Source organism: Lissotriton vulgaris, unplaced genomic scaffold (genome assembly GCF_964263255.1).
Source record: "Lissotriton vulgaris unplaced genomic scaffold, aLisVul1.2 SCAFFOLD_977, whole genome shotgun sequence".
Lineage (NCBI taxonomy): Eukaryota > Metazoa > Chordata > Amphibia > Caudata > Salamandridae > Lissotriton > Lissotriton vulgaris.
In genome coordinates, this window is record NW_028252489.1 from 370771 (window position 1) to 383260 (window position 12490).

The following is a 12490-nucleotide window of genomic DNA, read 5'->3' on the forward strand; positions in this document are numbered from 1 at the left end:
GCTCACACAGTGAGGGCGGGAGTTTGGTAGTAGGGATCTGACACCGGTTAAGACCTTGCCGTTGGCCCTTAATGCTAGGATGTACAATTTGAGTTAGAGTGTATGCATTTTCAGGATGTTAGCCAAAAGTACATGACTGCATCTAAATGTAATAAATGACAAATTGTACATAATGCATAATGATGAAACTTTTATTTAATGTTTTAAATTTTGTTTCATATTTTAATAAATACGGCCGGGAGGGTGACTCACTCCCGCCTTCCAAAAGTTCAACTATTGTCCGACTTCCCATCCTTGGGGATATGTGTTGGGAGGGGGTGGCGGGCATCCCGGCCATATGGAGATTGAGCGTCGACAGTTGACAGCTTTCGATCTTCTTCTCAAAGTCGGTGATGTCATTCTGGCAGCCAGGCGTCCCTCCAATAAGACGGTGTATGCCTGCAGGTGGAAAGTATTTATGGCATGGTGCACAGCAAAGGCTGTGGATCCCCTTCTGCCCCTCTTTCCGAAGTCCTCATATTCCTTCTCTCTCTGGCCCAGCAGGGCTCTGCTCTGGGCACTATCAAAGGTTATCTTTTGGCCATCTCTGCCTTTCTACAGCTTCCAGATCAGCCTTCTCTTTTTAAGTCCCTGGTTGTTAATCGCTTCCTCAAAGGCATTACACACGTTTCCTCCCATGCCTTTCATAATGCCGCAATGGGACTTAAATCTTGTCTTAACGGGGGGAGGAGCTTCGCCAGCGATCAAGATGGCCGCGTGAGCTCGGAGCTCCGAAGACCTCCCGATCCTCCGCAATAATCCTGATGCCTATCCTGTCCCACAATTGTGGGAATCGATTGCTGAGTGAGTCCTGATGCGGCGCCCGCTTTCGGAGTGAAAATCGGACACTCCTGGACCCCGTTAGCTCGACGGACCTCGGTGGCTCCGCCCGTGCCGCTGGTCTACTGCTGTGGTGCGCAGCGGTGCTCCCATGTGGGCGCTCCTTTGTCTACGCCTGGACCCTGCGGTGTGTGACTCCGATATCTGAACTCCCTGAGACTCGGTTGGTGTATCGGACCCTGGCAACATCATTGAATGTGTGGTGCACCTCCCGCTGGACTTCTTGGTCCCTGTTGATCATCTTGTTGGACGCGTCAATATGGCGGGCAGGGGGGACCTGGACAAAGGCAAGTCCCAACGGGTCAACAGAAAACCGTCCCAGTCCCAGTCTACCATCCCAGAGCGCTTCTTCCAGTCGAAGGGCTCGCCGGTTCTGGCAGGCCGTGCTAAAGACCCGACTAGGGATCGATCGCCGGAGGACTCTGAGATAACGCTTCGGGACGTTATGGGTGCAATCACGGGAGTGCAATCAGAAATGCATACTCTCCGAGAGGAACTGTCCAGTAAGGTCGACTCCCTGAAGATTGAGTTGAACCTCATCAGAACTGACCTCGGAAAAACCAACGACCGGGTCAAATCGCTGGACCTCAAGACGACTAGCCTGACCACTGATGTGTCGGATATACAGACGGAGGTGCGTGACTTGAAACTGGCGAACGGTATGCTGGCGCGCCGGCTGGACGATTTCGAAGGCCGTGCGCGACGCCAGAATGTCCGCATTACTGGGGTCCCGGAGAAGGCCGAGGAGGACTCGGTGGAACTTTTCGTGGAGGATCTGGTGCTTAAGAACTTGATGCCCAGAGGCCTAAGTAAATTCTTCTCGGTGGAGCGGGCCCACAGGATACCGGGGGGACCGCCGAAGTCGGGCGCCTTCCCTCGCCCTATTATCGCACGGCTCTTTAACTTTAGGGACAGAGACGCTATCCTGCAGGCATCGAGGACCGCGGGCCCTCCGCGTTTCCAAAACTCCGAAGTTAACTTCTTTCCGGACTTCACCCAGGCCGTGCAGAAAAAACGTCAGAGTTTTACTGGGGTGAAACGGCGACTGAGGGAAATGGGCCTGCGGTACTCCATGCTCTACCCAGCCAAGCTTCGGATTGAGCGTGACCACCGGACCTTGTTTTTTGACTTTCCGGATGAGGTGGGACACTGGCTGGACACCCTTCCCCAGGAGCGACAAGAACCGGCTGACCAGACGGAGGAGGCTACCGGAGGCGCGGAAGCACGGGAGTAATGGTTTTCAGTTTGACTTTCCGCTAGCTGGGTGACCGTATGGGACCTCAACTTCAGACATTGCTGCTATTGGTTTTGACTCTTTTTGTCATTAATATGGGGGATGACGGGGGGCGATAGGATGTCTCCTTTCTCCTCTGTAGACTTCTTGTAGATTAGTTAAGGGGCGACAGGCACACTGCTAGTTGGGGTGGATTATAGTCTAATGCAGGGGTGCAGGGTGGGGGGTAGTTGGGGTGTGATTTTTCAACTTTCTTTTCTGTCTTCTTCTTTGTTCTGGCTGAGGGTTCCTTGGACTGTTATGTCGGTGTGGTGGGCGCCATTGCGGGGGGTGGGGAGGGGGTGGAGCTTCCTTGACGATGGGGGGTAAATCTTTAAACTTGTTGAGTTGGAATGTCAACGGGTTAGGGGACCGCATTAAGAGGGGTGTTGTTTTGCAGATGCTTAAACGTTATTTGCCTGATGTCATTTTCTTACAGGAGACCCATCTAGTGGGACACACTTGTAAAGCACTGAGCAGACGTGGATTTAAAATGGTGGCACACTCGGGGTTCTCTTCGGGATCACGAGGGGTGGGCATCATGGTGCGCATGTCCCTCCCATTGGAGGTGGAGTCAGTGACTGCGGATGAGAGAGGCAGATATGTGGCTGTGGTGGGCAAATGGGAGGGTCGTACTCTGGTTTTGGTTTCAGTTTACATTCCCCCGGGGTTACAGGAAACTACTTTTAGGGACCTGGCTGCCGCCATTTTGGGTCTCCCCGAGGGCCTGTTGTTGGTGGGTGGGGACTTTAACTCTGTCGTGTCCGGAACCCTGGACCGCTTCCCATCCAGAGACCTGCGTCCTTCCCAGTCCTGGTTGCCTGACTTTTTGGGTTCAATGGGGATGGTTGATTTCTGGCGGTTGATGCACCCCTCCCAGCGACAGTACACGTTTCTCTCCGGCGCACATGGTAGCCTATCCAGGATAGACTACATTCTCACCCCGGCTGCCCAGGCGCAGTCCGTGTCCACGGCGCGTCTCCTGGCTAGGGGTATCTCGGACCATTCCCCAGTTTGGGTTTCCTTCGATTTTCAAATTCCCGCGTCATCGCGAGTGGCTCCCATTAACCCGTGGTACTTCCGTGACCCGAAGTCCAGGTCGCTACTGACCAGAGCAATGGACCGGTACTTTGCCGAAAACACTGGCTCAGTTGACTCAGCCGTCTCCCTCTGGGAGGCTTTCAAGACCGTGCTGCGCGGCGAGGCCTTCTCCTTGATTGCGGAGGCCCGCCGCCGGCGGGATGAGGATGTTGTTCGGCTGGAATCCGACCTTGCTGAGCTAAACTCCCAATTGGAGCTAGACCCATCTCCCGAACTGCTTCACACGCTCTCCCTTAAACAGTCCGAGTTCCGCGCGTCTGCCACGGATGCGGCGAAAGCCCTGAGTAGGGAGCAACAAGGTAGGATATACGACGCGGGGGACAAGGCTGGTAAGCTCTTGGCGTGGCTGGATAAACGGGAACTTGCGTCTCGAGTGGTCCCGGAGTTGGTGGGAGCGGAGGGCGTCACCTTGACGGACCCGGCGGCGATAGTTGGGTCCTTCGCGGACTACTTCGAGGAAGTCTACGCCTCAGCGGACCCTCTTCCGGAGTCTGCGTCGGCCTCCTTTCTGGAAGATATAGAACTTCCCTGTCTCTCGGACCTTGAGCGAGACGACATGGATCGGACGCTGACGGCGGACGAGGTGGCCTTGGCTATCAAATCCTTGCGTTCTGGCAAAGCGCCGGGGCCTAATGGCATCCCGGTTGAGCTCTACAAACTCAGGGCTGACTCGCTTGCCGGGCCCTTGTTGAACATGTTCCTTGAGGCCCGTGCAGTGGGAGAACTCCCCCCAGACCAGCGGTTGGCTACCATCGTAGTGATCCACAAGGAGGGGAAACCGCGCGATCTTTGCCGGTCTTACCGACCCATCTCCCTTTTGAACGCTGAGCCTAAGATTCTGGCTAAGATACTGGCTAACCGGCTAGTGGGCGTGATTTCGGACCTGGTCTACCCGGACCAGTCCGGCTTCATACCGCACCGGAACACAGCGCTCAACCTGAGACGACTTCATGCAGTAATGGCACGTGTGCACCTGATTCGTGAACCTGCTGTCCTCGCCTCTCTCGACGCCACTATGGCTTTCGACTCGTTGGAGTGGAATTACCTGTGGGCTGTACTGGCCAAGCTGGGGTTTGGACCCGCATTCATTGGCTGGGTCCGACTACTGTACTCTGCACCACTGGCCAACGTTGCGGTTAATGGTCGGCTGTCGGCCTCTTTCGCGCTACGCAGAGGCACTAGACAGGGTTGCCCGCTTTCCCCGCTTTTGTTCGCTCTGGCACTTGAGCCATTGGCGGCGTGGATCAGAACGCACCCCGATATCTCTGGCATATCGTGGTCCCCGGGGTTTGAGGACCGGGTGTCGCTCTATGCTGACGACATCCTTTTGTACCTCACTTCTCCCTGTCACTCACTCATAGTGGCTTTCGATCTCTTGAGGACCTTTGGGGCCCACTCGGGCCTGGTGATCAACTGGGCTAAGTCCTCGCTGTATGTACTGTCCGGAGATACGCCGCGCCTCCCCCGGGGATGCTCAATCCAGGTGGCCCAACAGGGCTTCCGGTATTTAGGCATCTACGTGTCGCGGGACTCCCGCGCCCGTTATTCACACAACCTCCTTCCACCGTTGGAGCGGCTGCGCCGGGACGTAGAGGGCTGGCGGAAGTTGCCGATCTCCCTTATGGGCAGAGCCGCCCTTTTTAAAATGATGGCGTTACCTCGCTTCCTGTATGCCCTGCAGAACACCCAGGACCCTGTGACGGCTAAATACTTTGCGCAAATTGAATCCCTCCAACGAACGTTGCTGTGGGACGGCAGGCCGCGGATCTCGCTGGCCAAGCTGACTATACCGAGTTATGATGGGGGTATTGCGCTGCCCGACGTGCGGCGATATTACTGGGCGTCCCAACTTGCGGCAATCAATCACGGCCTCTACGGCCCGGCGGTTAACCCAGGCTATGCTATGGATCGATGGCTAGTGGGGGACGGGAATTACTACAGAGCGTTATACTCTAGGTCTCTGGATCGGAAGCTTACGGGTCCCACTAAGACTATGGTTCATATCTGGCGTGCAGTTACAAAAACTTTGGGCTGGCACAATAGGGTTACCTTGGCCACCCCGCTGTTTGACTCGGACGTACTGGGGAAGTTGTGGCACACGAAGGGCTTCGACAGGTGGGACACCATCGGGATATTCATGGGGACATGGTGGCCAGGGGTAGGGTCAAGTCTTTCGATGTGTTGCAATCAGAGTACCAACTGGCGGCAACGGAATACTTCCGACACGCTCAGCTTAGCCATGCTCTTTCCCCTTATGTATCGGGGGCGGAAGCGATCCCCGAATCATCTCCCCTGGAAGATCGGGTGTTGGACGGCCATATGCCGGACAGCGCTATCTCCCTGACCTACAAAAAACTTATTAATGTGCGAGTTGACTTGCTGGTGCGATTGAGAGAGCTTTGGGTGCATGATGGAATTGAGGTGGATGATGAGGATTGGCAATCGGCGGTTTCCTCTCCCAGAGAAGTGGCAATTTCGGCGCGTCTCCGCCTGGTGCAGCTGAAGATACTGCATAGGGTGTATGTCACCGGCCCCAGACTAATACACATGGGGCTGTCAACGGATGGCATGTGCCGGAGGGGATGTGGAATGCTTGGGACCTTCCTACATATCTTATGGGAATGCCCTTGTGTGACCCGATATTGGGCGCGTGTACATGCCGTGATGGAAGAAGTAACTGGTGTGACCCTACCGGCTGAGGCCCGGAGATGTCTCCTTAACATCTGGGGCCCGTCTGATTATAGTGTTGCGCAGACTCGGTGGGTCACCCTGGGTTACATGGTGGCCAAAAGGGATATCGCCCAGAAATGGGGTGCGCCAGCTCCCCCCTCGCTCAGCCTCTGGGAATCAAATATGGACTGGTGCATGCTGCGTGAGAAGACGGTGTATGTGGCCAGGGGTAAGCCTAGAATGTGGATGTCTGTGTGGGGTGCCTGGAACTCCTATAGGGGCGACATCTGCGACCCTCCCGTGGAACTCGATTCCGAGACCCCGCCTTCCCCGTAGTATCCCCTACCCGGGACTCCACTTTGTCTCCTGCTGTGCTACGCCCCACGTAACTCACAGTTGTCATTCTTTTCGTGCACAACCTTGGGTGTCGAGCCTCCGACCCCCTCCCGCTGCAAAAGCCCGCTATATCTGTACTGTCCTCAGCCTCTTTCTCTTTCTCTTTCTTTTCCGCTGTTTATCGTGCTTTCTGCACGCCTTTTTCTTTTGGCCTTTTCTGGGCCTTTCTACCTCATGGTTTATTTATTTTCGAGTTCACTCTTATTTAAAAATTAAACCTGATTGCTTCTGATTATTGTGTTGTGCACGACCTTTCCTGTTGACTTCATGCTGCCTGGCCTCCGGGATGTATGGCTGAATAGCGGTGTACTTTTTTCTGCAAATAAAGGTTTTCCAAAAAAAAAAAAAAAAAAAAAAAAAAAAAATCTTGTCTTAACCTATCTGATGTGCGCTTCATTTGAGCTCCTTCACAACTGTCCCTTACGTCTTCTCACTCTAAAGATGGCGTTTCCTCGTAGCTATCACCTCTGCCAGAAGAGTGAGTGAGCTCCAGGCTCTTTCTTCTAAACCTCCTTTTCTTTCTGTTCATCCGGACAAGGTGGGTTTAAGGACTCATCCTTCTTTCTTGCCAAAGGTTGTCACACCCTTCCACATTGGGCAGACCAGCACTTTGCGCACTTTCTTCCCGCCTCCGCATCCTTCAAAAGAGGAAGAGAGGCTCCACCGTCTAGGCCCAAAACGTGCGCTCTCGTTCTATCTGAAGCACACACAACAGTTCCGAGTGGATGACCACCTTTTCGTTGGCTACGTGGGCGCCAAAAAAGGTCGGGCCGTGCCCGTGGGTCGTTCTTTCCATCAAAGCATGTTACTCGTTGGCTAAGAAGGAGCCTCCTGTAGGGCTGCGTGCCCGTTCTACCAGGGCAACCGCAGCCACTACTGCCTTGGGACAAGGCGTTCCCTTGCCGGACATTTGTCAGGCAGCTGCGTGTGCCTCGCTGCACACGTTTACCAAGCATTACTACCTTGACAGTCAAGTCCGGAGAGACGACTCCTTTGGCCATTCTGTTAACTGTGAATTTCTGGTGTAATCTTGTTCACAGAGGCTCCACCGGGGTTGGTATTGCTGGGGTAGCTATTCTAAGGTAAGGAATCTATCACTAACGTGTCTCTTTCAGATGCACACATTACTACTTGCGTAACAATATATCTGTAAGAGACATTAGTTAGTAAAAGATTCCTTACCGCCCCACCCATCCTCCCCATTCTGCGAACTGATTTTTAGGGTTAAGATCATCCCTTTCAGGGCCATAGTTTCATGGCACCAGTGGTCGGTTTCTTGCATGGCTCTGTGTTCTTGGCACGGAAATTCGTAGACAGAACTGACGTCAGCACGCATGGGTGGTGCCTTAGTAGTCTCCGTGACATCATCTTGGCGCAAATAACGCCAGCGACGGACGCGGAGCCTCAAGACTCCACCTTCCGACGCGCAGGGGTACTGCTGATGAAAATCTTTTCGAATCCTGCCTGGGGATATTCTAAGGTAAGGAATCTATCACTAACTAATGTCTCTTACAGATATATCGTTACACAAGTAGTAAGTTGTGCTATAGCATTCTTCCCTCCCACCTTCTCTTAATGCCACAATTGTGTTAATGCTGCCCCCTCACCTTCCCCCGGCCTCCCACTCCTTTGTGTGTGTGATTTGCTAACTTTTTTGCACTATTCGATGTGCACTGTCAGTTGGCCTTTTTTTTTGTTTAAGATATCTTTATTAGTTTTCACAAGTAGAACAATGAGCCAGTGTGCTCCACAATAATCGGGTAACAACCCGGCATGGTAGTATTATGCATCTGGCAAAAGAACAGTAAATGCAAATATAAAGCCCCCCTCCCCTCCTGCTCCTCCCCCCTCCCCTCCCCTCCTCCTCCAAAGAAAAATAAACTTGCGCAATAGAAATAGTGTAGACCAGCAAGGAGGCCCCAACCAGCTAAGGAGCAGATGTAGCAGGAGTGAGCGACGGTGGGAAGTCAGCCAAGCGTAATAGCCTAAGATATTTGGGACATGTGAGCTCTGTGAATTCAGATGTCAGCAACGTTACCAGAGGTGCCCAGAGTTCGTGAAACAAAGCCTCGGAGTTGGTCAAAGAGAGAGAAATGTTCTCCATCCCCAAGATAAACTACAGTTTGTGTAACCAGCCTAACCTAGTAGGAAGTACTGCGGAACCCCAGTGAGTCAAAATGTTCTGTACTGCCGTTCCCACCGTCAGTGCTATTTGTTTACCACTCCGAAAATGGAGCGGGAAGGTGATGGCGTTGGGGAGGCCAAGAAGAATAATAGGATGGGAATCTCGGGATCTTGTCTCAAAATGGGAATCGATCTCGTCCAGTATTTGTGACCAATACGTCCCCAGGGAAGGGCAATCCCAGAGCAGGTGAGTGAGAGTGGCCTGCGCGCCGCAACCGCTCCAGCACAACGGGCTGCGCGAGGAGTTGCTCCTATGGAGCCTAACAGGCGTCAAGTACCAGTAGGTGGCCAACTTGGTGGCCGTTTCAATGGATGCCACATTGCGAGCTGTACAGCGGGCCCGGTGGGGAATGTCCTTCCAGTCTTTCGGGGAAAGTTCCCTTCCCAGCCTGCCCTCCCACCGTAATTGCCCCGCAGTCTTCGCAGTGTCCGGGGGGACCCTCAGGAATTTATACAGAGCCGACATCAGGCGCGCATCACTGTCCCTCGAAATCAGCCACCTCTCCAACGGCGTTAGCAACCGCTCCGCTCCCTCCCGTACCCCTTCCTGCAGCACCCAGTGTCTGATCTGAAAATAATGGAATCGCTCCGTTTCCGGAAGCCCTAGATTGGTACGAAACTCCTCAAACGGGTGCAGGCCAGAAAGATAAAAAAAATGTCCGATGGAACGGGTAGCCTCGGTCGTCCACTGTTGAAACTCTCCATAGTCAAGGCCGGGCGTGACGTCCGGGGACTTCACAATAGGTGTGATGGGGGATGGGAACGTTGTAAGTCCTCTCGCAGTTGCAGTCCGATCCCAAGCTGCCCTAATGGGCCGGGTCACTTCAGATAAATACAAACTGCGATTGCGATGCTGACGGGGCAGAAGGGGAACCCCCCAAAGAGTGTTGGCCGCAAGAGCCCTGTCCATAAACAACCAATGCTTCTCGGACTCTGGCCGAGACCATTCCACCAATGCCCGCAGCTCAGCTGCCCACCAATATGTCAAATGATCTGGGATACCTAGACCTCCCTCCAACGGATCTCTGTAAGTGAGATCACAGCGCATCCTGGCTCTTTGGTTCCGCCAAATAAATCGCTCTATGTCCCTCTGCAAGGTTTGTAGAACCCCGGTGGGGGGCATCAGCGGAAGAGTATGAAAGAGGTAAAGAATTTGAGGTAACAGCACCATCTTCACTGCCGATATGCGTCCGAGCCATGAGAGGGAGTGGGGCCTCCACTTACGTAGTGAGGTACGCACTTGTTTCAGTAGGAGCGAGTGATTCATTTGTCAGGGTAAGAGAAACGGTAGGTACCACTCGGAGTCCCAGATATCAAATGGCGTCCTGGACCCACTGAATCTGAAAGTTCTGCCGGAGGAGCGCCAGCGTCCCAGGCTCTAGGGATAAGTTAAGAGCGTGTGACTTGTGCACATTGATCTGAAAGCCCGAGGCTAAGGCGAAGTGAGCTAATTTGTCCAAAAAAGCCGGTAGGGAATCGCGAGGGCGCTCCAGGGTCACCACCACATCGACGCCATAAAGACAAAGCTTATGATCAGACCCCCCGAAGAACATCCCTCGGATCGATGGGTCATCCCGAATGCGTTGGTGAAAGGGCTCCATATACAAGGCAAAAAGTACTGGCAACAGCGGACACCCCTGCCTCGTCCTCCTACGTATCGGAAAAGCCGCCAACGCCACCCCATTCACCCGTACTGTGGCTGTGGGATTCGGAGAACACTGGAAGATCCAGGCTATGAAACACGCAGGAAAGCCAAAATGAAGCAGGGTGGCTCGGAGATACGGTCAATGAACCCTATCAAACGCCTTCTCTGCGTCGACAGAGAGGACCATACGTTACGCTGGGAATCGCTCGGAACGGTACATAAGATGGAGAAGGCGCTTAGTATTATCCGAGCACTGCTGTCCGGGGACAAAACTGGATTGATCCGGGACTATCAGACCAGGAAGAAATCTAGAGAGCCGCGTCACCAAAATGTTGTTAAAAATCTTTAAGTCCACATTAAGAAGTGATATAGGGTGGTAGAACCGCAGAGACGATGATCTTTACCCGGCTTAGGTATAACAGTTAATAAAGCTTCCAACATAGAGGAAGGGAAGGGAGAAGACTCAGTTGACCCTACGGAATTAAAAACGTGCGCAAGTATAAAAACCCGAAGAGAACCCATCGGGACCAGGAGACTTGTTATGCTTAAGACGGGCAATCGCAGAGATAATCTCCTCAACTCGGATGGGGGCTTCCAGGTCCCCTGCCTGGAATGGTAGCAACGCGGAGGTGGCCGCTTTCTGAAGATACTGAGGCGGGGCAACGTCAGGCCACACCTGAGTCGAGTATAATGATGCATAGAATTGTCGAAAAGCTTCGACAATCGTCTCATCTTCACTACATTCCCGCCCCCCAGCATCTTGTGTCAATGTCACCTTTTGCGCTTGTCGCTGGGCACGGAGGCGATTGGCAAGTAGGCGCCCGCATCGATCGCCCCCAACATAGAAGGAATGCTTAAGGCGTAAAGTTGCATACTCCGCCCGGTCAATATCTAGCCCAGCGAGTTGCACTCGAGCGGCTTTCAACTGTCGCCAGACTCTCGGCGCTCCCGTGCGCTGGTGAATACTCTCTAGCTCCACTACTTTGGCTGACAGGTGTGCGCGCTTCTCCCTCCTGTCTTTATTGTCCGCAGATGCAATGCCAATAAACACCCCCCATATGAACCGCCTTCATCGCCTCCCCGAGGGTTGTCACAGAAATGTCTGGCATATCATTTAAAGCTAAGTAATCCGCTATGTTCTCCTCAATCTGTTGCACAACTGAGGGACGTTGGAGCATGTTCTTCCGCAGATGCCAAAATCGTCGGGTAGCTCGTCTTGGGGGTTAGGTCAGAGAGAGTCGCAACGCGGAATGGTCGGACAATGGGCAGGAGAGAATCTCAACCTCGCTAGCATGCTGTGTGAGCAAGTCGGAGGTGAAAATGTAGTCAATGCGGTTGTAAGTTTTGTGAGGATGCGAATAAAACTTGTATGCCCTTGTGTTCGGATGTTTATGTCTCCAAAGGTCAGTTAGCCCGGCTTCAGTCAAAAGGCGTTTCCCAGCATTGGATAATGTCGCCGTCTGACCCCAGCGCTGACCCGAGCGGTCCATGTCCCCACCTAAGACCAAGTTAATGTCCCCTCCTAGCAAGACAGTGTTGTCCGGCAACCCTGCAATGTCCTGAATGACCGTTTTAAGGAAACCCTCCTGACCACTGTTGGGAGAGTAAACTGAGGCCAGCACAAACGTGTGAGTGTCTAGTGTAAAAGCATGGGCCAGGAACCTCCCCTTAATTTCAGCTTGTTTGCCACCCACCCGGCCAGGAAAGCGGGAGGAAACCAAGAGGGCCACCCCCGCAGTTTCGGATGTAGCAGATGAAAACAGTTGGATCGGAAATGCCCGTGATCTAAGGCGAGGGGTGTCAGCCGAAAGGAGGTGCGTCTCTTGAAGTAAGCATATATGGGCGTTAGTACTCTCCAAATAAGACAGCAGCGCCCGTCGTTTAGTAGGGCTGTTAAGGCCTTTCACATTCAAGGACACAATATGAAGATCGAAGTCCATATGGGCGGTAGGGTAAGGCTACAGCAGTGAATCGCGCTCGGCTGAGGCGCCCGGGCAGGTACAGGGACCCAAGCTAAGGGCATGGCGCAACATCGGAGGAGGAGGAGGAGAGAACCCCATAAAGAAAAAAGGAAAAACTCCATTAAGAAACTACCCCGAACCAACAAACCCAAAAGAACGATCATGTGTAGAGTTCACAAAAGTCCCAGGCAACCTCCTGTGGTGAGACGTGGGATGGATAGCAGGGGTGCTCGCCACCCCCCCAACCCGGACCCATCCCAAGTTGCTAGAGTAGTCCCACCGGAGTTCAGACTAAAAAGACAGAGGTGGATGACATGCTAACAGAAACCAGCCATATCAGTCAACGGAAGTGAGGGTAGAGTCCTCCGACAAGGAGCGAAG